The 24,311-nt window shown below is 37.4% G+C and overlaps 1 protein-coding gene and 1 long non-coding RNA gene across 2 annotated transcripts in view; one reads left to right on the top strand and one right to left on the bottom strand.

Annotated features, from left to right (window-relative positions):
- CSMD1 (CUB and Sushi multiple domains 1) overlaps positions 1–24,311 on the top strand; it is a gene marked incomplete at its 5' end in the record, with an annotated part of 1,822,885 nt that overhangs the window by 1,223,929 nt on the left and 574,645 nt on the right. The window lies entirely within an intron of this gene.
- LOC309651416 lies at positions 7,417–13,472 on the bottom strand. Its single transcript, XR_014258111.1, has 2 exons — positions 13,354–13,472; positions 7,417–12,836 (listed from the first exon to the last, which is right to left on the bottom strand). It is a non-coding gene; the product is annotated as an uncharacterized lncRNA (long non-coding RNA).

Raw genomic sequence — 24,311 nt, 5'->3', positions numbered from 1 at the left:
ACCATTTATTTCATTGCCTTTTTTTCCATGAGCAATTTTTTCCTACCTTTAAAAAATACGTGAAGCAAAACAGAATGATATTTATTCAAAGTTGTCAAATAGCCCTGTTAATGACAAGCAATCGATCAAATATTGTCTTTTATAATAACAATAGTTCCATTTTTCTCTGGTTTTTCTTTTGTCTTGGACATAATTATTTGGAAGGGCACATTTTAAAACTTTTATAGTTCCACTTTTTGGACAACAGTGCAAAATGATGCCTTAACGACTTTAAAGAGTTAAAGATGCAATCCTAATGATATAATGTTTGATTTATCTTTTTAACATGGTGTGACTCATTAATCCACTTTCTAAGATATACCATAATAAGTGACTTTCACATCTTTGCTGGGTCATACTGTATTATCCACTTGTCACTAAAATTGCTGCGTTCATAGTCGTCGTTTTCTTATGTTTGAGATAACTTAAGAGCAAATGGAATATACTAGTATGTAATATTCTCTTTTTACTTATATTCCAGTGTGCTAAGAGGGGGAAAAAAAAGTTAATCTTATGTCTCGCATAACTTCTTCCCTTCCTGTCAGCCAAAAATGGGCTCAGCCCAGGAGAAGTCTCTCCTTTCAATCCTTTCTCCATAAACAGGGATTAGTGGAAGTTAAGGAAAAGGAAAAAAGAAACCCTTAATCTTTATTAATAGGGGCAAAATGAGAGATAAAGAAAAGGCAAGCCATCCCAATAATTTTCATCATTTGGAAAGTAGTTTCAGTGTGATCCACTCCCAGAGCGGAAAGAGGCATGTCTGATTAATGACCCAAGACTTCTCTCTAGATTTCCAGACTGTTATATCCACCTGCCCACCCAAGATTTTCATGCCCACGTGTGATAGGCATCTCTTTCCCGTCTCAGAAAAAGGCCATTGCTTTTCCTGTTAGGGACCTAGAGCCTGGCACCACCCCTGCCCCCAGACACCAGCCAGCCTGCTGCCTCCCAGCATGTGTCAAAAGCCGACCACTTCTCTTTACCTCCAAACCACCAATGTCCTTAGGTGTATTACTACATCAACCTCACCCCGTCTCCCTGTCTCTGCCTGTTTCCCTGCAGTCGAGATCTCCATACCTCATCCAGAGGGATCAGGAGGGAATATCCGTGGAATCACATCATTCTTCCACTCAAAACACTTCAGCGCCATCGCATCACAGCCAAAATGAACCCACATTCCTTACAGAGACCTACAGGACCTCCTTACCTCCCCACCCCATCCCCTCTCCCTCTGGCCCTTGTCCACTGGCTTTGGGGCTGTTTCTTAAGGATCTCAGACACACTCCCACCCCAGTCTTTTCTCCTCTGTTTCCTGTCTGAAATGGTCTCCCCACTCATCCCTCCCTCCCTTCAGATCATTTCTCAAAAATTACCTTCTCCGTAGGCTCTCACTGGTCACCCTAGCTAACTTTCACACACCTTGCCCATACATCACTTTACCCCCTCTTGTTACCTGTTCTGCTTTTCTCTGTATCACTTTATCATAGTGTATCTTGTATATCATGCTTATTTTTGTATGTGTGTGTGCATATTAGTGTGTGCATTTATATGAATGTGTGGGGGTGTGTATGGGGAACATTATGTGTAATATAGTGTACATAAGGTGTGCATTCTATATTATGTGATGTATGATGTATACAATATAATGTATAACATAATACATATTATATGTCATATAATGTGTAAATAATCCTATATTAAGTGTGTGTGTGTGTGTGTGTGTGTGTGTGTGTATATATATATATATATATATATATATATATTCTTATTTACTTCCTGTCTCTTCCACTCCCCCCACTAGAATACAGTCTCTTTGAAGGTAGATATTTTTGTCTGCCCTCTTCAGTGATATCTACCAAGGACTCAGCAGAGTCTCAGGCACACAGCAGTTGCTCAATAAACATTTGTCCATTGAACGACTGAGTTTCCTAGTTATGTGGTGGCCTGAAGAAGTGTGACAAAGTGATGTCATACTCTTCTTCAGTTAGGTCTTTGTATTTCACGTCTTAATCATGCATTCACCAGTCACACACTGAGGAAAGACAAATAGCTGTCATGGAGATGTTCAAAATATGTTCCTTCCCTAGAGGAAATTACAGTCTACTGGTATTTCAAGTTATGTAAATATTTATCAGATGAGTGCTGTAATAAACATAGCAACCCTTATTGAGCATTGAGTAAAAATAGAAATTTATTAGCTTTCGAAATAGTAGTAGATCAACCCATAAAAAGTCAGAATCCACAGGGAAGATGTAAAGCAATATTAAATTAGGTCCTTTGCAAGCCAAGACACCATGCTTTCTATATTACACCTCGTCAATGACTGAATTCCTTGAACCTCTAATTTATAGACATGTGCTTGGCAATGGTTAAGAGAAAATCATGCTTATTATCAAAATTATATGTAGTATATGAACAAGGCACAAATAATTAAATAGCTGGTCGATTACAATAAAGTACTATAGTCTTAGAATCATTATGCCCACTGCATGGAAAGAAACGTTAAAACCATGAGAAATTAATCTTTTTCAAATTTCTGTCACAAGGTGACGGCATTTGGCAATAAAATCTCATTGTCAATCTAGATTCTGTGCTCTAGTAGGTCAGAAAATATTCTACAATACACTAATTTTCCTCTCTTCCACTGCTGGATGAGTCCATTTGTTACTGAATTGATGACTAGGGCATGCTGGCTTTTAGAAAGGGCATTTGAAGAACTGCAATGAAAGCCAGCCCTGCAGTTCTCCAAGTGCTACTCCAGATTTGGTGCTTGAAGAGGGCTGTGGACATGCGGGAGATGGGATGAGGGAAGGAGAATGGAGGGAGGCTATTAAGAAACCTGAGTGACTCCATTAATAAGGCTTCTAAGACAAGCTATCCAGGGAATAGAAGTCATGCCACGTCCCTTCCCTTAATCTCATCAGCCGTCGATGATGCTTTGTGTGGTTTCCACCTCTGAAACTTTATTCCAGAAATAATTTCCAACTGGCATTTTCATCACACCATACTTTCCTAGGTAACTGGATATACTGTGGTTTCATGAATCCCCACTTGAATAATCTTCAAAAATTAACAGGATTTGCTTTACCCAGTTACAAAAAAAAAAAACAACACACACATTTTGTTTCATGTTAATGTTGTTATAGTCACTAAGGTTGTTATTAAATTGCTGGAAATGCCACCCATCATCAAGTTTTGTTTTTAGAGGACTTTATTGCTCTATTATTAATGGGTGATTTATTTGAATGGTAGTAGACTAGAGTGATTTGTAAAACTGCTGCAGGAAAAGGCGTGTCTGCTATTCTCTGTGCTGAATTTCTGGCATTAAGTGCTCTAGATCTTGCTTTAGAGCAGACTTTGACAGTGGAAAAAATATCGCCCCATTAACCTCTAACAGTTGTATCAAGGTTTAATAAAACACAAGGGATAATTGCCCCAATCTGCTTTGTTCCATCATAAAATGTAGCAATATGAAATTTTGCAATTGTTAAAGATCCTTGTTTTCTTAACAAAGATCCATTCCCATCTAGCATGAATATAGTAGATTGTACAAATTGCTTCATAAATCAGGTAAGTAAATTATGCTTGCAGTTTCTAAATAGGCCTTTGTCACTGCAGGAGCTAAAATATCTTTTAAAATGCTATGGAAAATCTTGCTGGGAAGGGAACTGTTGTCTAGATACATTGGGAAGAATGGCATCACTGGTAACTAGAAGCAAGGCTAGGTGGTGCATCAATGATTTATCACGCCATTTACATATATAATTTCTTAAGTAACTAGAAAAAAAGGATTATTAAAATATGTGAAACAAGATATAGCTTGATTGGATTATAGATGGTTCAATTGTAACCCTAGTAGGAAGTAAAATCCTTTTTAAATGGGTTCAGCATACAGTTATAGAGCATAATCGATTAACTAAAGGGACAAACTCACTTTGCAAAATGACTGGAGAATGCATTCTTTTATTACAAACAGTGAACAGAAAACAACCTACAGATTATGGTAGACTTGAAAGAACAGTGTACATCAGCATTTCCATCACTTATTTTTTAGAAGCCCAACATATCACATACATTAGTATCAAATTTTATAAAATAACTTAATCTTCCCATATAATTGGGTGAAAACTCTGAAACTAGAGAATTGTGGGACTATTGGTGTTTGTGTGTTGGTACAGGTACATAATTCCAGTAGTAGTTAGAAGAGGGACTTGCTATTTCATTGTAATTTAATTATCTTATATGGTCAAATGTTTGCTAGTCAGTAACTTCAATCAGAAGCTCTAAGGATTAAGCTAATTAATCGTGGTAGCTCCTTTATGAATTAAATTAAAGCCCTCCATTCTATACACAAGGAAGCTAAGTCGGCCAGTTAAATTAATTAGTCCTGATATAAAGATAGATATAGGAGAGTCGGGAGTTAAAAATCAAGGAGTACTCAGAACATCAAGGGGAATTCAGAAAAGATACACATCTCATAAGCCTCATCGTTTTATTTAAAACGCATTTTTAAAGGTGTAAGGAGAACACTGAAAATATTTTCAGATTAAGTCCTTTCATTGGAGTGCTTATAGAATCACAGAATTGTAAAATTGAACTTGACTTTCAGCTTTCAGGGAGAAATCAGTTTGCCCAGATGGATAAAGCTGCCTCACTGAAGGAGAAATTCAGAGATAAATGAACTGATGTTGATCAAAGAGTGATAATGCTGATAATTTATGTTGATTTTAAGGGAAGTAGTTAGTGTGTTCAGTAACAGGGAAAATGTAAGAAGCATGGGTGCTGCCTGTTTGTTTAGATTGAGGGAGGAGGGGAAATGCCCATCTTCCTCCAGTTATTCAGGGAAGTCTCATCGACAAGATGCTGTTTGAAGCATTCCGATTCAGGTGAGAGGGTGGTGAACTCACACCTACCTGCATCACAGGTGACCCTCTAAAGACTGGCACACCTGTCATGTATCCTCTACATTGTCTTTCAAAGGTTTTTACTTAGTTGGCAATGTCTCTTTTTAACAAGAACAAAAAATACCCCTTTATTTTGAAATGATCATAGATTTTCAGGAAATTGTAAAATCTACAAGGAGGTCTTGTACATTCACCCGATTTCTCTAACTATAGCATAATCTCAAAACCAGAAAAGTGACTTTGGGACAATCCACAGAGTTTATTAGTATTTTAGTATTTCACCAATTTTACACACTCTCGTGTGTGTGCATGTGTGTAGTTCTACACAATTGTATCACCTGTGTGGATTCTTAAAACCACCACCACAATCAAGACACAGAGCAGCCCCATCACCACAAGTCTCCCTGTGCTGCCCTCCTGGTAGTCACACCACCTCCACCTGGCAAGCACTCAGCTGTTCTCCACTCTATCAGTTTGTTATTTCAAGAATATCATATACATGGAATCTTACACTGTGTAACCTTTTGTGATTGGCTTTTTCCCTTAGCACAACTCCTTTGTGAACCATCCAAGTGGTTGTGTGTATCAGTAGTTGGTTCCTTTTCATTGCCATGGAGTTTTCCATGGCAGGGATGTATCACTGTTCAACCATTGGTCTGTTGAAAGATACTGGTTTTGTTTCCAGTCTGTGGCTCTTAAGAACAAAACTGCTATCAACTTTGTGCTGTGAACGGTTTTCCATGAACATGGGTTTTCATTTCTCTTGGATTAAGGCCTGGGAGAGTAATTGGTGGATCATATGATAATTGTATGTCTAGTTTTATAAGAAACTGCCGAACAGATTTACAGAGTGGCTGTACCACCTTATGTTCCCACAAACAATATACATGTGATGCAATTTCTCAGCATCCTTTCCAGCATTTGGTGTTAAGATTTAAAAAAAAAAAAGAGCCATTCTAATAAATAGCTGGTGGATATCTCATTATGGTCTTAAGTTGCATTTCCTTAATGGCTAATGATGTTAAACATCGTTTTATGTGCTCATTTGCTATTTGTATATCTTCTCCAGTGAACTGTTAGTTTACATATTTTGCCCATTTTCTATTTGTTTTTTTTTTTTCCTGTCAAGTTTTGGACATTTGTTATATAGTCTAGATACTAGATACTAATCTTTTGTTGGACATATGGTTTGCAAATATTTTCTGTCTGTAGCTTATCTTTTCATCCTTTTCAAAGGGTCTTTTGCAGAACGAGTCTCCTTTTTGGCTGATAGACTTCCATGTAGAGAACATAGATTCTAGTTTCTTTTAAAAGCAGGAAGGCTTGGCAATACCAGGCCTGCTGTCATGCATGATATCTACAGGAACAGCTGACTGGTGGCTGCCTTAAATAGAAGTGGAGTGAGCCCCATTGACCAGAACCCCATGACCTGCTTACAGCCTGCAGGCTGTTTAGGTTTACAATCCTAAATCCTAAATCTTGGCAGTTTATGTGGCCTGTATATAGAAGGCAAAGAAACTGATAAAATGTTCTCATTCATAATCTCACGATTGATTAGACATTTTCATGGGGATTCAAATGAGCTGTACAAATCGTGATATAAGGGAATTTAAATTGTGGAAATAAAGCTTAATTCAAATGATAATGAACAAAAGAAACATATTTTACAAATTCTTATTTATTTTTTTCAAAATTCTTAACCTTTTATTTCTGGTTTAGCCATAAATTTTTAGGTTTAAAATGGACAGTTTTGTTTCCCTTACTTACTCTGCTGTCTTGAATGCAAAATGGAATAGCCTTAGTATAAATCATCAAAGATACATAACAGTGATTTTTTAAAATAGATCTTTATGGGAGTGTAATTGCTTCACAATACTGTGTTAGTTTCTGTTGTACAACAAAGCGAATCAGCCATATGCATACATATGTCCCCATATCCGGTCCCTCTTGAGTCTCCCTCCCACCCCTCTAGGTCATTGCAAAGCACCGAGCTGATCTCCCTGTGCTATGCTCCTGCTTCCCACTAGCTAACTATTTTACATTTGGTAGTGTATATATGTCCATGCTACTCTCGCTTCACCCCAGCTTCACCCTCCCACACCATGTCCTCAAGTCCATTCTCAATGCCTACATCTTTATTCCTGCCCTGCAACTAGGTTCATCAGTACCATTTTTTTTTTTTTTTTTAGATTCCATATATATGCTTTAGAATATGGTATTTGTTTTTCTCTTTCTGACTATTTCACTCTGTATGACAGACTCTAGGTCCATCCACCTCACTACAAATAACTCAATTTCATTTCTTTTTATGGCTGCGTAATATTCCATTGTATATATGTGCCACATCTTCTTTATCCATTCATCTGTTGATGGACATTTCGGTTACTTGTATGTCCTGGCTATTGTAAATAGTGCTGCAGTTAACATTGTGGTACATGTCTCTCTCTCTTTTTTTTTTTTTAAAGGGAATGCTATTTATTTATTTATTTATTTATTTTATTATTTATGGCTGTGTTGGGTCTTCATTTCTGTGTGAGGGCTTTCTCTAGTTGCAGCAAGTGGGGGCCACTCTTCATCGCGGTGCGCGGGCCTCTCAGTATCGCAGCCTCTCTTGTTGCGGAGCACAGGCTCCAGACGCGCAGGCTCAGTAGTTGTGGTTCACGGGCCTAGTTACTACGCGGCATGTGGGATCTTCCCAGACCGGCCTTGAACCCGTGTCCCCTGCATTGGCAGGCAGACTCTCACATGTCTCTTTTTGAATTATGGTTTTCTCAGGGTATATGCCCAGTAGTGGGATTGTTGGGGCATATGATAGTTCTATTTTTAGTTTTTTAAGGAACCTCCATACTGTTCTCCATAGTGGTTGTATCAATTTACATTCCCTCTAACAGTGCAAGGTGGTTCCCTTTTCTCCGCACCCTCTCCAGCATTTATTTGTTTGTAGATTTTTTGATGATGGCCATTCTGACTGGTGTGAGGTGATACCTCATTGTAGTTTTGATTTGCATTCCTCTAATGATAAGTGATGTTGAGCATCTTTTCATGTGCCTCTTGGCCGTCTGTATGTCCTCCTTGGAGAAATGTCTATTTAGGTCTTCTACCCATTTTTTTAATTGGGTTGTTTGTTTTTTTGATATTGAGCTGCTTGAGCTGCTTTTATATTTTGGAGATTAATCCTTTATCAGTTGCTTCGTTTGCAAATATTTTCTCCCATTCTGAGGGTTGTCTTTTTGTCTTGTTTATGGTTTCCTTTGCTGTGCAAAAGCTTTTAAGTTTCATTAGGTCCCATTTGTTTATTTTTGTTTTTATATCCACTTCTCTAGGAGGTGGGTCAAAAAGGATCTTGCTGTGATTTATGTCATAGAGTGTTCTGCCTATGTTTTCCTCTAAGAGTTTTACAGTGTCTGGCCTTACATTTAGGTCTTAAATCCATTTTGAGTTTATTTTTGTGTATGGTATTAGGGAGTGTTCTAATTTCATTGTTTTACATGTACCTGTCCAGTTTTCCCAGCACCACTTGTTGAAGAGGCTGTCCTTTCTCCATTGTATGTTCTTGCCTCCCTTGTCGTTAATTAGGTGACCATATGTGTGTGGGTTTATCTCTGGGCATTCTATCCTTTACCATTGATCTATATTTCTGTTTTTTCACCAGTACCATACTGTCTTGATTACTGTAGCTTTGTAGAATAGTCTGAAGTCAGGGAGCCTGATTCCTCCAGCTCCATTTTTCTTTCTCAAGATTGCTTTGGCTATTCGTGGTCTTGCGTGTTTCCATACAAATTGTGAATTTTTTTGTTCTAATTCTGTGAAGAATGCCATTGGTAGTTTGTTAGGGATTGCACTGAATGTGTAGATTGCTTTGGGTAGTATGGTCATTTTCACAATATTGATTCTTCCAATCCAGGAACATGGTATATTTCTCCATCTGTTTACGTCATCTATGATTCCTTTCATCAGTGTTTTACAGTTTTCTGAGTACAAGTCTTAAGCCTCCTTAGGCAGGTTTATTCCTAGGTATTTTATTCTTTTTGTTGCAGTGGTAAATGGGAGTGTTTCCTTAGTTTCTCTTTCTGATTTTTCATTGTTGGTGTATAGGTATGCCAGGGATTTCTGTGCATTAATTTTGTATCCTGCAACCTTACCAAATTCATTGATTAGTACTAGTAGTTTTCTGGTAGCATCTTTAGGATTTTCTATGTATAGTATCATGTCATCTGCAAACAGTGACAGTTTTACTTCTTCTTTTCCAATTTGGAGTCCTTTTATTTCTTTTTCTTCTCTGATTGCCGTGGCTAGGACTTTCAAAACTATGTTGAATAAGAGTGGCGAGAGTGGACATCCTTGTCTTGTTCCTGATCTTAGTGGAAATGCTTTCAGTTTTTCACCATTGAGCATGATGCTTGCTGTAGGTTTCTCATATATGGCCTTTATTATGTTGAGGTAACTTCTCTCTGTGCCCATTTTCTAGAGAATTTTTATCATAAATGGGTGTTGAATTTTGTCAAAAGCTTTTTCTGCATCTATTGAGATGATCATATGGTTTTTATTCCTTAATTTGTTAATGTGGTGTATCACATTTATTTGCGTATATTGAAGAATCCTTGCATCCCTGTGATAAATCCCATTTCATCATGGTGTATAATCCTTTTAATGAGTTGTCGGATTCTGTTCGCTAGTTTTTTGTTCAGGATTTTTGCATCTATGTTCATCAGGGATATTGGTCTGTAATTTTCTTTTTTTGTGGTATCTTTTTCTCATTTTGGTATCAGGGTGATGGTGGCTTCATAGAATGAATTTGGGAGTGTTTCTCCCCCTGCAATTTTTTGGAAGACTTTGAGAAGCATCTGTGTTAGCTCTTTTCTAAATGTTTGATAGAATTCGCCTGTGAAACCATCTGGTCCTGGACTATTGTCTGTTGGAAGATTTTTAATCACAGTTTCAATTTCATTACTTGTGATAGGTCTGTTTATATTTTCTAATTCTTCCTGGTCAGTCTTGGAAAATTGTACCTTTCCAAGAATTTGTCCGTTTCTTTGTGGTTGTCCATCTTATTGGCATATAGGTGTTTGTAGTAGTCTCTTATAATCCTTTGTATTTCTGTGGTGTCAATTGTGATTTCTCCTTTTTCATTTCTAATTTTATTGATTTGTGTCCTCTCTCTTTTTTTCTTGATGAGTCTGGCTAAGGGTTTATCAATTTGGTTTATCTTCTCAAAGAACCAGCTTTTAGTTTTATTGATCTTTGCTATTGTTTTCTTCATTACTGTTTCATTTATTTCTGCTTTGATTTTTATGATTTCTTTCCTTCTTCTGACTTCGGGTTTTCTTTGTTCTTCTTTCTCTAGTTGCTTTAATCGTAGGGTTAGATTGTTTATTTGAGATTTTCTTGTTTCTTGAGGTGAGATTGAATTGCTATAAAGTTCCCTCTTAGAACTGCTTTTGCTGCATCCCATAGGTTTTGGGTCATTGTGTTTTCGTTGTCATTTGTTTCTATGTATTTTTTATTCTTCAATTTCTTCAGTGATCTCTTGGTTATTTAGTAGCACACTGTTTAGCCTCCATGTATTTGTGTTTTTTATAGATTTTCTCCTGTAATTGATTTACAGTCTCATAGTGTTGTGTTCAGAAAAGATGCTTGATACAATTTCAATTTTCTTGAATTTTCCGAGGCTTGATTTGTGACCCAAGATGTGATCTTTCCTGGAGAATGTTCCATGTGCACTTGAGAAGAAAGTGTATTCTGCCACTTTCGGGTGGAGTGTTCTATAAATATCAATTAAATCTATCTGGTCTGTTGTGTCATTTAAAGCTTGTATTTCCTTATTTATTTTCTGTTTGGATAATGTGTCCATTGGTGTAAGTGGCGTGTTAAAGTTCCCTACTGTTATTGTGTTACTGTCTATTTCTCCTTTCATAGTTGTTAGCATTTGCCTTATCTACTGAGGTGCTCCTATGTTGGGTGCATAAACATTTATAATTGTTACGTCGTCTTCTTCGATTGATCCGTTGATCATTATGTAGTGTCCTTCTTTGTCTCTTGTAATAGTCTTTATTTTAAAGTATATGTTATCTGATACAAGTATTGCTGCTTCAACTTTCTTTTGATTTCCATTTGCGTGGAATATCTTTTTCCATCCCTTCACCTTCAGTCTGTATGTGTCCTTAGGTCTGAGGTGGGTTTCTTGTAGACAGCATATATATGGGTCTTGTTTTTGTGTCCATTCAGCCAGGCTGTGTCTTTTGGTTGGGGCATTTAATCCATTTACATTGAAGGTTATTATTGATATGTATTTTCCTATAACCATTTTCTTAATTGTTTTGTGTTTGTTTTTGTGGGTCTTTTCCTTCTCTTGTGTTTCCCACCTAGAGAAATTTCTGTAGCATTTGTTGTAAAGCTGGTTTGGTGGTGCTGTATTCTCTTAGCTTTTGCTTGTCTGAAAAACTTTTGATTTCTCCATCAAATCTGAATGAGATCCTTGCTGGGTAGAATAATCTTCGTTGTAGGTTTTTCTCTTTCATCATTTTAAGTGTATCCTGCCACTCCCTTCTGGCCTGCAGAGTTTCTGCTGAAAAATCAGCTGATAACCTTATGGGGATTCCTTTATATGTTATTTTTTGCTTTGTCCCTTGCTGATTTTAATATTTTTTCTTTGAATTTAATTTTTGTTAGCTTGATTGATATGTGTTTTGGTGTGTTTTTCCTAGGGTTTATTCTGTATGGGACTCGCTGTGCTTCCTGGACTTGGCTGACTATTCCCTTTCCCATGTTAGGGAAGTTTTCAACTATAATCTCTTCAATTATTTTCTCAGACCCTCTCTTTTTCTCTTCTTCTGGGACCCCTATAATTCGAATGTTGGTGCGTTTAGTGTTATCCCAGAGTTTCCTGAGATTGTCTTCAATTCTTTTCATTCATTTTTCTTTATTCTGCTCCTTGGCATTTTTTTCCACCATTTTTTCTTCTAGCTCACTTATTTGTTCTTCTGCCTCAGTTATTCTGTTATTGATTCCTTCTTGGGTATTTTTCATTTCAGTTATTGTGTTGTTCATCTCTGTGTGTTCTTTAGTTCTTCTAGATCTTTCTTAAACATTCCTTTGTATTTTCTCAATCCATGCCTCCATTCTATTTCTGAGATTCTGGATATCTTTACTATCATTACTCTGAATTCTTTTTCAGTTAGAGTTCCTGTTTCTTCTTCATTTGTTTGCTTTTGTAGGTTTTTACATTGCTCCTTCGTCTGTGACATTTTTTTTTGCCATCTCATTTTCTTTTTTTTTTTATGAGTGGGATTGTGTTCCTGTCTTACTGGTTGTTTGGCCTGAGGCTTCCAACACTGGAGTTTGTAGGCTGTTGAGTAGAGCTGGGTCTTGGTGCTGAGATGAAGACCTCTGTGAGACCTCACTCCAATGAATATTTCTTGGGGTCTGAGGTTCTCTGTTAGTCCAGTGTTGCTGACATGGACCTCCCACCGCAGGAGCTTTGGCCCGTGAACCAAGATCCTGCAAGCCATGTGGGGTGGCAAAAAAAAAAAAAAAAGAAAAATAACAAAGCAAAAAATAAAATTAGACTAGGAAAGTAACAGATATGTTAGAAAGAATATAAAAATACAGATGAATCAACAACCAGAAAATACAACAGTACCACAGTAGTAAAAAAGAGGAGGAGGGACAAGAGGAAAAAAAAGAAAGAAAGAAAGAAAAAAACAATGGGGAAAAGGCCTTGGCTGTGGAGGGCAGGGCCTAAGCCAGGGCGAGGTTTGGGTGTTGGGCGGGGCCTATGCTTAGGACCCACAGGGCTGGAAAAGGCCCCTGGGGGCTGTGGGCAGTGGGCCTTACGCTCAAGGGACAAAGAGGCCCAGGCATGCCCCCCACCCCTGGTCTCAGAGGGCAGGGGACCTCACCTGGGAGCCCAGCAGGCTTCCTGGGCTCGAGTGGGCGGGGCAAATGCCCTCCTCTCCTCTCCTGCTTCTCCCATCTGGGAGGGCCCCTTCTGCTTGCCTCTCCTGTTCTCCCCTCTGCCTCCTTCCTATGCCCCCAGGACCCACGCAGCCTGGAGGGGGCTTTGGAGGACAGGGGACTGTCCTGGGAGTTCAGCAGGCTCCTCAGGCCCAAGTGGGTGGGGAAAATGCCCTCCACTCCTCTCCTGTTCCTCCTGGAGTGCCCCTCCTGCCTGCCTCTCCTGAACTCCCCTCGCCTCCTTCCTATGCCCCCAGGACCAATGTGACCCAGGGGAGAGGGCGGCCTGGGAGCTCAGCAGGCTGCCCGGGCCCAAGTGGGCGGGGCAAACATCCTCTGCTCCTCTCCTGCTCCTCCCAGCTGGCTCCTCCCTTCTGACTCTCCTGATCTCCCCGGCCTCCCTCCTGTGCTCCCAAGGACCCATGTGGCCTGGAGGGGGCTTTGGAAGGCAGGGGACCAGCTTGGGAGCTCAGCAGGCTCCCTGTGTCCGAGTGGTCAGGGCAGTCACCCTCCTCTCCTCTCCTGCTCCTCCTGGAGGGCACCTCCCGCCTACATCTCCTGATCTCCCTGGCCTCAGGGGCTCTGATCCTGTCTGGCCTCCACTTCTCCTCTCCCCTCTGTCCCCCCACATCCTACCAGTTCACTTGGGGGTTCCTCCCATCTCCTTGGGCATCAGGGTCCCCCACCAGCAGCCAGCAGGTTCCCTAGCTGTGGGGAGATGCTAACTCGGTGTCTTTCCACACCGCCATCTTCAACAGTGATGTTTTAACTTCAGAAGTGTTCACCAGTTTTTTTACTAATCTATCCAAATTAATTGATGCACTAATTGGATTAAATTAGATAATTTAATTACAGCAAATGATTATATTTATTTGGTATAGTACTTATTTGGTCATATCCCTTGGGTTGAATGAATTTACATTATTTTCATAAAGAGGAAGCAGATGGAGAGAATTTCTAAGTAGTAGTTTATGCCAGAAAAGAAAAACAAGTTATGTTTTAAGATATGTGAAAATATATGGAAAGTCAGGGAGATAAGCTAAGATTAACAAATTGGATAATTAGTAAAGTGCTTTGGAAATGGAAAGCAACATATTTTGTGAGCACTGTATATCGCAATTATTATTCGAATACTTTGCAGGGAATTCAATTTGTTTGTTTAAATAACCTGTTTCATAGGTTGAACTGTCAGTTTGAAAGGCATATAAAGTAGTATGAACCATGTGACATCCAAGCAAGATACTTTCATTATATATCTGGGAATGTCATAGCTTTAAGTAAAAATCCAAGTTCACTAATGACTATGTAAGAAATTCTCCACCCCCGAAACCCAAGAAAATCTTTACAGCTTTTTTATGCAGATGTACATATGAAAAGTATTCCACAAGACTTTGTAGGTTTCTGACATTGGAAAAAATGATCCCATATAGTTAGGCGTACTTTTTTGTAAGGGCTAATTCATGTGTTATTCTTTAAAAGACAGGAAAGAATTAGAAGAATATCAATTGCATTAGGTGAATATATCATGTAAAGAATACAGTGGTAATTTCTTTGAACGGAAAAGAGAATCCTATTATGAATTGTAGAAGTATTTGCTGATTCATCTATCATTTACATCCAGTTTATCAGGTATTGGGTATGCTAAGAATGAGGTTTAGCTGTCTGTAATCTATCATTCCAATGAACCAAACTGCCGTCTTACTTTCAGGCACAATTTTTTAGAATCCATATAAAAGTCATGTATGACATGTTCTGACCCAATTTTAGTTTTACATTACATGCTATTTACATCACAGTGACATATTTAAACTTGCTTTAGTTGAAGGAATAACTTCATTCCTGTTTTTTGCTCCTTTTAGCAATGAAAATGACAAACTAAAAATCTCTTCTCTGGTTGTTCTTGTAAAATATATGATCATTTTTCTCCAATACTATCATCATTCAAAATAATAATTTTCTTTTATCTGCTGGAAAACAAATGAATAGATACCCTATTAATGTTCGCTTCTGTATCTATGGTAAACTCTAATTACCATAATACAAAGCCCAACTTGTGTTTCTCTTGATTTTTATATTAATATTCACTTTATTAAGAGGGTTAATTGGAGTGTATTTTGTTAAAATGAAGCTTAGCATATGAGACAATTTGAGTGATTCCTTTTTTTTGGTTAACTCAGCATTTCTTATTGGGCATCAAGTGTTTTTGGTAAAGGACATTAATTTGCAAATTCTGCATTACAGCACTACAATTTTAATTGCGTTAGGCTTTCGCCCATGTTTTAAAGTCTTCAAAGGTTTGTTGCACCTGTAAGTCTACTTTTTGACAATGTCCTAAAGGCTCTCTGTGATCCAGTCCCTCTGTGCTTCTGCAGTATCATTACCCTACACTTCAGCAACAACCACATACACATGCAGGCACACATACACACACACACGCTTGCATGCATACACAGACATGCATGCATACGCACTCATGTGTACACATATAAGCACATGTGCACACGTGCGTGCATACAAGCACACACATGCAGCTGCACACATGCATGCACACACAGGCACACACATGTGCATGCATACCAACACACACATGCAGCTGCATACATGCATGTACACACATGCGTGCACACACACACACTTTCTGATCCCCTTCCTGTTTTATTTTTCTCTTTATCTCTTTTCATTATCTAATAACTATGTATATAGTTATTATGTATACACATATATTATTTCATTTATTGTTTCTTTCACAAAAATGAGAATGAGGATGGAGGCTTTAATGTTATGTTCACGTAAACTGTGCTGGGGACTTGCTGGTTACTCAGTATATATGTTGAGTGAATAAATGAATGAATGAATCTTCATGAAGCTGCCTCCTTCTCAGCATTCAGCTGATAATTCCAATGTCAAGTCCTCAAAAGTCCCTTCCCTAAACACCCTTGCTGAGTTAGCTCACTTCACAATCTTAAGAAAAATAATGTTCCACATTATCCTGGTCTTATCATTTATGTATCTTCTGTCAGTAATTTGAAAACATTTACTTAACCATTTTTCTTTTTCTGCAAGAATATAAGCTCTTTGATAAGAGGCCTTACCTTGTACTTGGCTGTATACCCAGAACATAATATGCCTGTCACATAATAAACATTTGTTAAGTAGTATTGATTTTTTGATTTACTCACCATAGCATGGTACCTGGCACAGAGTGGGTCACTATATCTACCAATATCTATTATCTATATATAATTCATTTATCTGTCTGTCTGCTATCTACTGTCATGTGTCTCTGTGTCATCTATCATCTATCTATAGGTCATCTACCTATCTATTGATATGTCATCTATTTACCTACCTAACATAGTCTACATATACAATAAATGGGTATTTGATCGTCGAGAATTTTAATATTGTTAACCTTCTTTAGAGTATATCAATATTAATATTTATTATACTTTTATTGATAAAGAAGGTATATTCAAGTTAATCACATGGAAAACGAGAGCACATAGTTTAAGATATAAAAACCAAAGCACCATCAGAATATTGAAATTTTTCCAAAGAAAAGATACTGATATCTAGCTGCAGTATTTTTGCAGTACATATTTGGGTCCACAGGGATCAGAGTATCCGACAGTAGAAGGCATATGGACATCAGTCAGACTCCCCATGGTTTCCTCAAGAAAGTTCATTCTAAGCAATCTTTATTCGAGTGTAAATGTCGGGCAGCTCTAGGTCAAATGAGGTATATTTGAGCTGACAGGCTCCATAAAGAGCATTTGATCTGAATCTCTGCCTTTGGGGATGTGGGAGCCCGTGCCTGGAGGTGAGTGAGGATGTAAAATCACGGTGGTGTTGGTGAAGTCTCAGAGGCAGGCTGTGCGGGATTTTGCCCCTGGGCACTGAAATGTAAAGGGTGTAAACATTTAAAGTAAGGAGAAACAATTTAGTACAATATTCAGATAATACATAGCTAAAATAGGAGCCACCAGATGTAGCAGTTATTCATCATACCTCTCTCAGCGAGTTGCATAATGAATTGCAAAGTTGATTTGAGGTCTGATGAAAATTGTAAGTTACAGCTCTGCTAATAATGAGATTGGAACCCAGGCATCCTATCTCATAAACTTAGTGAAGACGACCATCCCAGAGAAATGAAAGAACAGTGAATTGAAGATAACCTGAGTGTGTTTCCACAATGGAAAGCGCTTGATCTTGAAGCCACATAAGTTATAGATTCAGATTCCTTCTGACAGTATTCAAGTTACATACTCTCTTTAGTCTTTTTTTAAATCACTGTAACTGCCTCATACCTATTTTAAACCAAGTGATCATCTCTTAACAAAACCAAATAAAGTAATATTTTGAGAGTGGCAGTGATGTTATCATGGGATAACCTTAAATCAAGTCTAGTTAATATTGAATGTTGCAAATGGTAGTTAACTTACAGGTATTTGATTACAAAATACCTATTTGGAACATGTCCCCTCGCTGACTTAGACAGCCACTGGGCTGCCCTGCTAGTGGAAAACCCCTCAACACAATTGTAATGATTTACCCACATGCAGTGCAAAGTGCTTTCCAGTATTTTGTCCAAAGCTAGCAAATTTGAGTTTTGTGTTCTAAGTTTATTATCATTTTGTTTCCTAATGCAAGAACTCCATTTAGCCACAGCCCCACAATGTAAAATATTATGTATAGTGTGGGTCAGTACCTACTGTTGACATTTTATAACATCCTCATTACTTTTAAGTTTTCACAATTATGAATAAAGCTGCTATAAACATCCATGTGCAGGTTTTTGTGTGGACATAAGCTTTCAGCTCCTTTGGGTAAACACCAAGGATCATAACTGCTGGGTCGTATGATAAAAGTATGTTTAGTTTTGTTAAGAAACCACCAAACTGTCTTCCAAAGTGGCTGCACCATTTTGCATTCCCACCAACAATGAATGAGAGTTCCCATTGCTCCACATACTCACCAGCATTTGGTGTTGTCAGTGTTTTGGATTTTTACCATTTTAATAGGTGTATAGTGGTATCTTGTTTAATTCACATTCCCCCGATGACTTATGATGTGGAGCATCTTTCCATATGCCTGTTTGTCCTCTGTATATTTTCTTTGGTGAGGTGTCTGTCTAGGTCTTTCACCCATTTTACTTGAGTTTTTTGTTTTCTTATAGTTGAGTTTTAAGAGTTCTTTATATGTTTTGATAATAGTTCTTTATCAGATGTGCCATTTGCAAATATTTTCTCCCCATATGTGGCTTGGTTTCTTATGCTCTTGACATGTCACAGAGCAGAACTTTTTAATTTTAATGAAGTCCAACTTCTCAATTTTTTACATATTATTCTTTTGCTGCTGTATTTAAAAAGTCATTGCCAAACTCAAGGTCATTTAGATTGTTTCCTGTTACCTTATAAGAGTTGTGTAGTTTTGCACTTTACAGTGAGGTCTATGGTCCATTTTAAGTAAATTTTGTGAAGAATGTGAAATCTGTTTAATTATTTTGCATGTGGATGTCCATTTATTTCAGCACCCTCTGTGGAAAAGTCAATCTTTTCTCCATTGTATTGCCTTTGCTCCTTTGTCAAACAAAGATCAGTTGACTGTAATATTTGTTTGGGTCTATTTCTAGGCTTTCTATTCTGTTGTATTCCTCTATTTGTCTATTTTAGCAGTATCACAATGGCTTGATGACTGTAGCTTTGCAGTAATCTTCATTCTTTACAGCATGTCAGAATTTGCATCATGCCACAGTTTCACCCAGAGCTTTTAAAATGTAATTTTTTAAAATTAAATTGAAGAGGAAAGAGAAATTCTGAGTGGCCTAGAGAAATCTTGCAGGAGTGTACACTAGTTTTCGGTTCACTGGGAAATCTAGAATTAATTTTTCTCAAGCAGTTTTTTTTACCAATATTTCATTTTGCATATAATAATTATAAATAGGTGCTAATATTTATTAGGCACATGCATTGTAAGAAAGTTTTACACATATTACAAAGAGTAATTTTTACAGTCCTTCTAAGCAGGGATTACTATGCCCATTTTACATTAAAGAACAAAGGCTGGGGTAACGTACTCAGGTTCCCGTAGTAGATCCCAGGTCTGATATCTGAATGCCAAATACCTCTCTACAATACATTATCCCTTTTTTATAAATATCACTGGATGATCAATCTTTCTAATGGCATTTTAAAAAATGAATTTTAAGGCTTATCACATTTAAAATTAGTGCTTTACGTTTCTGTTATATTCCATTTCAAAATAAAAGAGACAATATTTGTGATTTTGGATAAAAATGTACTGTTGTGTTCACCGACTTATTCATATAACAAATATTTATTTTGCTCAATTTATGCCTGGCATTTTCATGTCCTTTTGTTATATCTCAATATAAAGGTGCTGCAAATACTTCAAAACAGTTCAACGGATTCAATGTTCAGTGGTTCCAGCACACTGAACATCTTTATAAACAGCAAGAAGCAGATTCAATGAGCAAGGAAATCCATTTGGGTTATACTAAAAGTTTTGAGATATAAAAGGCAGAAGTTTTAAAGTTTAGATAAGCAAGGAGAACAAACAGAAAAGGAGGAACAGGGATTAGTAGAAGGTGGGGAACGAACTGACTCCAAGGTACAGTGATCTCTCATCACCATGGTAATGGAGACCCCAGTCCTGGCGGATGGAGGACCAAGGTGGACTGCCAGAACCACGCCATCTCTTCCTCTCTGGGAGAGTCTTAAGTGAAGCAGAGGTCAAGTGTTTTTACAGTTTGGACTTTACCGTAACTCAAGGCCCTGCTGTTTTCCAAATAGCTGTTTGTTTCCAAAGGCCATCAGCTGTTAATTAGAGTGGCAGGGCTGAAGGTGCCACCAGCCCAGCATGTGGCTTTCACAGCAAACTAGCAGGTAAACAATTCTGGGTACTGGCTGAACTCCTCAAAGGGTTACCTAAGAAACCAGTCTATTTAAGCCAGAAGAAAAATAGCATTTACACAGAGAATATCTGCAAGAAAAGTAGAGAAAATAAAAATGGAAACAATTGCCTGTTTTAAATAAGCCTCAATTTTTGTAGCTTTCTCAATAATGTCCCTACTTTCATAACTTATTTGAAAGGTAAATTAAGCTTCATAGACTTAAATTAGAAACAGAATTGATTTCCCTTTAGATATGGCTACCCTGTTCTCCATACGCTGTGATAGTAGAGAAATAGACATTTGCTGTCTCCAGTCTTATCCAAACTGTGAGCAGGTGACAGCCGGTGACAGTTTCTTCATCTGCCGTATACAGGGTAACCATATACTTGATTGTCCAAACTGGGACTCTTTTTGGTCTGGTATAAATGCTAAGCTAGACACAACAACAGCAGGTCTAAATTGGGACAGTTCCCGGACACACCAGGATGTAAGGTCCCCAACACTGCAGAGGTACTTCAAGGAGAGAAGCGTGATTAGGTCACATTTGTAGTCATAGCTTTAAATCTGAATGGGATCCTGTATTTTATTGGATTCATAATGGATATTTTATATTGTAATATGCTTCAATATAATTCTTTATCCCCTCACCCACATTTCAACAATTACACTCTTCATACATTTGAATAAATTTATACAAGGATATGGAAAAGACACTTCCTTTAGAAATCCCTTGCTAGACCACCAAATAGAAGGAACCATGCCAGAAGCTGATCTAGTAATTTATGTGGTCTCACCTCCCATTTTGCAAAAGTAAAACTAAGTTTAGGGACTTTGAGGCCCTTCCCTGAGGTCACATTGCTACCTGTGAAAGACAGATCTTCTACTAGTGCCTTTCCAGAGAGTATTCCAAGCCACTGTCATTATCCATGAAACCCAGAACTCAGATGGATGAGCCGTACCCTGATTTTATAGAAACAAGCCCAAGCTTAGCATCAGATGATGATGTAATGATGTGTAGAACAGTTTTAAGGGACTTCTACCGTGGAAAGGACAATTAGACTGCTGAGTCATTAAATTCAACATAGTGAGAGAAACTGGCCCTGAGACAACTTTATTTTGTAGCCACTCTTTTAGGTAGAAAACAAGAATAATGGCTTCACTTATCAAGCTTGGAATCAGATCTTATCAGTCAACTTAAATGTCCCTGTAAAAAATGTCATCAAAATACAGGCTCCCAAAATCCACTCACATATTTTCTATAATGAACCTAGTAAATTAATTTATAATGAATAGATCTCTTATTTTTACTTCAAAAAGCAGACTTGAATTATGTTGATCCTTCTTTTTTTTCCCAGATTTATTGAGAAGTAATTGACACATAATGTTGTATAAGTTTAAGGTGTGCGAGGTGATGATTTGATGCAGGTGTGTATTGCGAAATGATTCCCACAATAATGTTAGTTAACACCTCCATCAGCTCACAAAATTACCACTATTTTTGTGATGAGAACTTTAAAGATCTATTCTCTTAGCAACTTTCAAATATACAATACAGTGTTATTAACTACAGTCACCATGCTGCACATCACATCCTCACATTTTCTTTATCCATTCATTTCCATGTCTTGGTTCTTGTGAATAATGCTGCAGTGAACACGGGAGTGCAGATTTATTCAAGATAGGGATTTCATTTCCTTTGGATGTGAACCCAGAATTGGGATTGCTGGATCATGTGGTTCTATTTTTATATTTTTGAGGAACCTCCATACTGGTTTTTTCTGTTGCAGCTGCACCAATTTACATTCCCACCATATGTTGATCTTTTTAAGTGAAATTTGTCCAAATCTAGAATTGTTGGTTCCAAAATGACCTTGCTTACTGCACTTTATCCAAAGATAGTTTAAGGGTAAAATTTGGCCAAGTTCTTCTCCACATTGTTATGAATCCAAATAAAGAATTTGGAACTGCATAAAATATGTAGCAATGGTGAATATAATAAATGCTTTGATGGGAATCCTAGAGCCAGTTTGGAATATGATCTATGTCATTCAGAATGAGGCTGAGTCTGCCCAGCTGCAGTAATGTTATGACTGTATTTACCTTCTATGTCATTATCTGAAACTGGGTTCAAAAGAGATCAAAATAAAGGAATAGGATAGTGCAGTCTGATTTTGGATGGCATATAAAGAAGCTAGAATATATGCACATCATTTGGCAAGAAGGGAAAAATTCCAAAATCTACATCTAAATAAGAATGTTAACTATTAGAGAGTTATTCAGAAGAAAAATATATAAAGTTGCTTATTTCCATATTTATAATAAGCCATCATTAAATTTAAATAGGATAAACTTTATACATGTGGCTTTAACCTGTTAATTTGAATGTGTTCACATGAGGGTAGGTCATGGTTTTTGCTTATGTGGAACCAAAACTTTACATTTTTCTAAATTTTCTAAAACATAGTATCCTAATACTGTCACATTTTAAGTCAATAAATAGCATCAAATAAAAATAAGCAAACTGCCAGCTTAAAATTAATGAATATCCTTTACATCTTAAAATTTGGGGCAAAATATTTTGATATCAAGCTAAACACAGCAGGTATAATTTATTTGAAAAAAAAATAGGGGGGCTTTCCTGGTGGCGCAGTGGTTGAGAATCTGCCTGCCAATGCAGGGGACACGGGTTCGAGCCCTGGTCTGGGAAGATCCCACATGCCGCGGAGCAACTAGGCCCGTGAGCCACAACTACTGAGCCTGCGCGTCTGGAGCCTGTGCTCCGCAACAAGAGAGGCCGCGATAGTGAGAGGCCCGCGCACCGCGATGAAGAGTGGTCCCTGCTTGCCACAACTAGAGAAAGCCCTCACACAGAAACAAAGACCCAACACAGCCAAAAATATAAATAAATAAATTAAATAAATAAATAAATAAATAAATAAATAAATTGGAAGTCTGAAGTCCTGGGTGTGAATCTAATTTACTAGTCGTAGGGCCTTGGTAAATTATTAAACTTCTTTGTCTCAGTTTCCACATGAGGAAAAAGGATGACAACCTCACAAAATAATTATAGGTATTAAAGTAAAAGAGTATGAAAATGTTTTCAGTAGAAGAAAGACAAGGCACAAAAACGATATTCAAAAAAGTGCTTTAAAAATATTTTATTTTTCTTTCAACTTAAAATAATCCTTTGACACCTTGTTGAAATGCCCCCCAATTTAGAAGAATGCTGACATGCACATATGAGCACTGCCACAGAAAAGGCGGTGTTGATTATGGAAATGGAGTGGGGGCTTTCTCTAGATCTCTTGTGCTCAGTGGTGTGCTGATAAATGGTTCACAACCAGTTCACTGGGGGGAAGAGCTCAATTTATAGCATTTTCTAATCTACTTGGTCTAAACCCTTCCATGTTGACCAATTCCTGGCTATCCACATAGTGTCATTGGACATGGCACTGGGAAGAGATATGCAGTAGTCCTCTCTTGTGTAATATTTCCACCAGACAGAAACCTCAGGAGTGCAGAGAAATGCCAAATACAGTAAAATAATTAGGAATTTATGTGATCTGAGTAGTTATTACCTCTATTTTTAATATAATTGTTATAATTTTGTTTACATAATTTAATCACTTATTATAATGACTATATTTAGCAATTGTCTTGCACATTTCTGAGTATTTAACATTGGTCTCCCAAACTGAAGTTTTCTTATTCCTTGTGAGATGTGGTAACCAGATGTAGGAGCATATTCTAAGTGTTGACACACATGACATTTAAAATGGGGAAGATAATCATTGGTCAGTCCTTGGGTCCAAGAGCTATTGGGAAGACCTTAAGATTCTCCGTCTGTTTCTTGAGTTATGGTTTGGAATCCTTTCGTTTATATATAAAGTTTGAATTTTTTAAATCTTACAAACGTTATAAAAATCTTATGAACACATCAGGCTCTTTTCTGTCAATTTCTACAAACATTGTAAGAAACCTTGTTCTTAGAAAAATTTTATTCTAGATGACAAGATTTGAAAAAAAAAAGATATTTGAAAAGCCTCTAAAACTACCTCAACCCTTTTGGAATAATATACTTAGAAAGTGAAAAAAGTTTTCTTTCTTTTTTTTTTTCTTCAGGTTTTATTTAACCAATTGTGTTTTTGTTGTTGAATTATTATAGTTTCATTCTCATTGAAAATACAATGAAACTAAAAATGTATCATCATAAACTTTCTGGTGTGATTGATACCATGATGAAATCATTTATACAAACTGAAAACTTCGTTGAGTATATATAAAACAAAACTTTACGATTTCAAAAACATCAGAAAATAATAGTCGAAATGCTTTGTGAATGCCCAAGGTTGGACTATAGCATCCTGTACAAACTAGCAATGTGTCACAGCACCCCATTTAAAATGGCAAGCTTCATCTTCTGAGGTGTGGGAGATACAATCCAACATTGTTAGACAATGGTGTGTATATGGTGAGGTTTGGACAAAGGCTGATGCAGCAAA

The sequence above is a fragment of the Balaenoptera physalus genome, assembly GCF_965194825.1.
Source record: "Balaenoptera physalus genome assembly, chromosome: 21".
Classification (NCBI taxonomy): domain Eukaryota; kingdom Metazoa; phylum Chordata; class Mammalia; order Artiodactyla; family Balaenopteridae; genus Balaenoptera; species Balaenoptera physalus.
Note: the sequence above shows the minus strand (reverse complement) of the source record. Positions and strands in the feature narration are given on the sequence as shown.